General features: G+C 32.6%; 3 non-coding genes across 3 annotated transcripts; all 3 read right to left on the minus strand.

Annotated features, from left to right (window-relative positions):
* Positions 1-4,068: 4,068 nt before the first annotated feature.
* Positions 4,069-4,181, minus strand: LOC112503381. Its single transcript, XR_003067949.1, has one exon. It is a non-coding gene; the product is annotated as a small nucleolar RNA Z103 (small nucleolar RNA).
* Positions 4,182-4,283: 102 nt separating this feature from the next.
* LOC112503468 lies at positions 4,284-4,361 on the minus strand. The gene has a single exon (XR_003067990.1). It is a non-coding gene; the product is annotated as a small nucleolar RNA Z155 (small nucleolar RNA).
* A 221-nt stretch (positions 4,362-4,582) lies between these two features.
* LOC112503606 lies at positions 4,583-4,657 on the minus strand. The gene has a single exon (XR_003068035.1). It is a non-coding gene; the product is annotated as a small nucleolar RNA SNOR75 (small nucleolar RNA).
* Between the last annotated feature and the right edge of the window lie 2 nt (positions 4,658-4,659).

Here is a 4,659-nt window from a genome sequence, read left to right on the forward strand (position 1 = left end):
CGAAGGCGAAAGCTCACTCAGGCGGCCACTGCGAATGTTCATGAGAAACAAGCCTTGAGATCTTCATCACCGATAACAAACACTAAAATCAATTGTGACAGAAACATTTACAGAAGAAAATGGAACGATGTCAGAAAAACATTGGGGGGGGCGTCAAGTATATGTTGGAGATGGGAATTAGGGTTTTGTGGACATGAAAGGGAAGTGGGATAACGGTGTCATTATATAGACAAGCGTTTGAGAATTAGAAAACATTGACCCTCAAAGATTATGTTTTCTTTGAGTCAAAATTTCATTAAAATAATGTTTATAAAATATCAAATTTAAGTTTTAAATTCTATTTATTTATTTAAAAGATATATTTATGCCATTAAATTTTATTTATTTGTTTTGTGTTGGACGGAACAAAACAAATCCGGATGTTTCGTGTTTGGCGTTATATAGGAAACGGACTGGATGGGACAAAAATGTTATTTTCGTTAGGTAGAACAAATGGGATGATAATATGAAAAGACTAAAAAATTACCAATCTACCCTTGTTAGATATAACTCTAATTTGGTATTTGGTTTAGTGGTTATCATCGTCCATCGTTGCTGCTGCAACCACCCGCGACAACCACCGACCACCTCCATAATCACTGCCTTTATCACCACGTGCCACCTCCATAATCACCGCCTTTATTTCCATTGGCTACCACTACCACCACCTACCACCTTCATATTGATATGTATATATGTATGTGTATATAAGTTGGTATATAGTTGAAGGGTGTACGGGTATGCAAACCTTATATGATACTTTAAGGTTAAAATTGTTTAAAGGTTCAAGAATGGTGAAACCAACAAGGCTACATATTATTTTGATGAATATGACATCAGAGCTGGGAGGTCCATAACACATGCCAAAGTTAGCGAACAGTATTGATGAACTGTTTTGAGCTCCTTTATCAGCTGATTAAGGTAGGACTCCCCTAGCCATATATCAATAACGAGGTTGACAAGGAATTAACTGTTACAAGGAACCATATGAGTCAAATATAGCATGAAGGCGCGACTTTATGTGAGACATGAACATTGTGTCTAACCTTATGAATGTTATTTATGGGATATTTATATCCGAATAAGTGAACTTGATAATTATGAGTTTGGTTATATTCCAAAAATATGACATGGTAACCACATTGTTTTATTAACTTTTGGTGAAATTAGGTGTGAGGATTTTCATGTTACCCGTGTTTACAGATCATACAATGTCTTGAAAATATGAAATGTTTATATGAGTAGATCGAACTCTGATTAAATGTTTTATGATGTAAACTCTTGATCTCACAGGGCTTGAAGCTTGAATCCTTTTGTTTTTCGACATGTATTCCATAATCTAGATTAGGTTTGGCAATGGTAGAAGTAATGGTGGTGCTCGTGGAGGTAAGCGTTGACAAGTAATGTTGTTGATTGACTCGGTATGTTTGACTACCATATCATGTAAAGCAAAAGATCAGGCAAGATTAACCACAATGGTAGTGTCTGATTGGTTTGAGCTTGACTCCAAAGGTCAAAAGTAGCAAGAGGTCCCAGATTCAAATCCAAGTAAGAATAAAAATACCCTTGTGGCCACAGAGGTTCAAATGTGATAACTTTTCATCAAACTTGTCAGCTACTCTATTTGTATATTAATGATTTAGTGATCTTGTAGGTGCATCCCCCAAGTACTAATTCATGCGTCAAATTTGAAAATCTTTTAGTTACAAGTTATAAGCACGGGTTACAACTTACAACTGCACACCTTTTCATCAAACTTGTCAGCTACTCTATTTTAACAATTCTAACACTAATTATATACTTAAAATATTTAACAAATATAATAAAATGTTGTTTCTTTCCCCTAAACATTTATTATTAGTATCTTTTATTTGTGGAAAGTATTAAAATAATAATTTCTCTCTCTATTCAGATATTTCTTTAAATTTAGATGTTTTTACAATCTTTTTTTTTTCTTTCTCTATTTTAGCATACAAGATATCATAGTTGTTTAAGCCAAAAAATGCTAAAACACTGATTTTCTCTATTTTAACATAGTTGTTGGAGATACTTCAAGGTATTTTGATAACTCTCAATTTTAAGAGTTATTTGTTGTTCAATACTTCTATTTTTTTTATATCTTTTATATACCCATTTTACCTCTATCTTATGTTTTTGGTTTAAAATGCTCTTAAGAAGTGATGAAAGGTCAATGATTTGATTTTATCTGAAAATTGTCACTGCTAGACAATGCCCACTGCATTCCTACTTCCTGCCGATTGTGATAATTTTCAGACTGGATAAGGTTAAGCACAATATTTTCTGGATATTTAGCGAATTTAAAATTGCAGTCCATCCTGGAGATATCACAAAATCTAAAGGGATGGACCATTTTGTTTAAAAAAGAACTTTAACTAAAAACATGTAAAATCCGTATCTCTACGTGATTATCAAAGATTCTTTCAAATTTTTGTGCATCACCTAAGACGTATTTCGAATCCGTCAATCTCTGGATTAAAGATCTAATATTAACACTTTAAAGTGATTGGAAGCATTGAGTTTATGTCCCGATTTTAAGTGACTAAACTTAAGAATTAGTAATATTGGTAAAGCCCAAGTGTGCCTCATAGTCTTAAGTTTGACTCATGCTGACACCCAAAAAGGATGATTAGGTCATAATAAAACTAAAGAATATAAAAGGAGTAAAGAAATGCATACCGAATACTTGAACTAAAATTCAACTAAAATCGTTGCCTCCGTGGACAGACAGTGGACAAAAACGTAACTAAACTTAAATACAAGACAAGAAGTAAAACATAAAATTAAACTCTAACCATTGCTCTAAATCTTCACTTGAGAGTAAATTCTCCAAAGATTTTCAGTTGAGAGTAAATTATCCAAAGATCTTCAATTGAGAGTAAATGCTCCAAATGATTTTTCTTCGTATAAGAGAAAGAGAGAGATGGACATCTCTTTCATCTAAAGGAAAGAAACACCCTTCCTACTTTAGGATAAAGACTTCATTTCATTTTTTTTTGCAAGATCATTTCAAAAAGTAGGGATGGACATCCCCTTGATTTAAGGAAAAAATACTTTTAAGTTTCAAATATTAGTCAGCGATTTACACTACAACAGATTTGAGTATAAATCCAGACTAGTAGAACTAGATATATTTTTATCACTTAGCTAAATCGGCAAGCTTAAAATCTATCATAGCAGGAACTTTGTAGACACTTCGTGGACACAATATATGAAAATTCACTTTAGAAATATTAGAGTTTTTATAGAAGTCTCATGAGTTTCTGATCATCATGTTTTTACAATCATCTTAAGTAAAACTTATACACATACTCATCTCTCTTCATTTAAAAACGACAATCATCTTAAGTAAAACTTATACACATACTCATCTCTCTTCATTTAAAAACGTACACAAAAAGTTTATGAAACTCTTTGATTCTCAGTAGTCCAATCCACATTCTTGATACTATACCACTTTAAAGGGGATTTACCAAAAAGTTGTTTAATTAATATTTTGGTAGTTGTAAATTGTAATATTACTTAAAATATCTCAAGTTAGCAGAGGAGTTTAACAGAATTGGTTTTAAGGATGAAAAATATAACAAATTGTAAATCATAGGGAGAAAATCGTAATTTCAAAATCACAGGGACGAATTCTGTTTCTCGAATCTTTCTCAAATCAAGTTGCCACCTTCAAGTTGAGTTTGGCTCGTTTGCAACCCAAAGTAAATATCAAGCACGATTCATGTGTAGGTTAGAAATTAAAGGTGATCAGGAATCCAGATCACTTCTTATGCTTTACACGATCATTCGTCTATATAATATAGCCATATACGTGATCAAAGGGAAGCACGTTTATGCAGTTCTATGATGGGCTTATTTTCTTTGATCATTTTTGTTTCTGGTTTTTTTGGAATTTTGTTTTATAAAATTATTTGACAGCAAAATTCCTTGCAAGATAAGTTCCAACCCACACGAAAAGTCAGGAGTTCCAAACGAAAGTCGGTTTAATTCATATTTGATTAAGAGATGGATCAGATTTCTGGCTTGGATTCTCTTTTCTTAAAAAGAAAAAGAGAATGTAAAAATAGCGCACAGTATAATCAACTTCGATCATCTGGGGAAATAATCATCATTTCCATCTCATTTTACTAAACAGAATCCACACTCACAAACATTCAAATCAATTTCAAGCATATAGTTTTAAGAAATTCTCATGTTAAAAGATGGAAGATAATAGAAGCCATTGATCAGAAAATTGTAGTCTGGAAGTATTTTCGATCGACATCATTTTTTCCGACAACTTTCTCATCCCCTCAATGCCTCCATTACAAACACTAATCAATTGAAATATAAATAGATCAAGGGAGCTCAGAAGGATCCATTGGTTGTTTCTAATCAAGAATCATAAAATAGGTAGTTTTCAGCATCATAGCAACTCTAATCATTATTAACAAAACAGAATTCSATTCAAGGACTGTTRCACAATYGTGTGAAAATGTTTTTGCTGCCAGTTGCAATTGATAAGCGTAATTAAAAAGGGATCTCTCAGACAAATGCCTCGATTCGTCTTCATGATTGAATGGAATGGATTAAATCAGACTCGTCATCTATGAAATC

This window comes from Cynara cardunculus (genome assembly GCF_001531365.2).
Source record: "Cynara cardunculus var. scolymus isolate 2C chromosome LG 1, CcrdV1, whole genome shotgun sequence".
Lineage (NCBI taxonomy): Eukaryota > Viridiplantae > Streptophyta > Magnoliopsida > Asterales > Asteraceae > Cynara > Cynara cardunculus.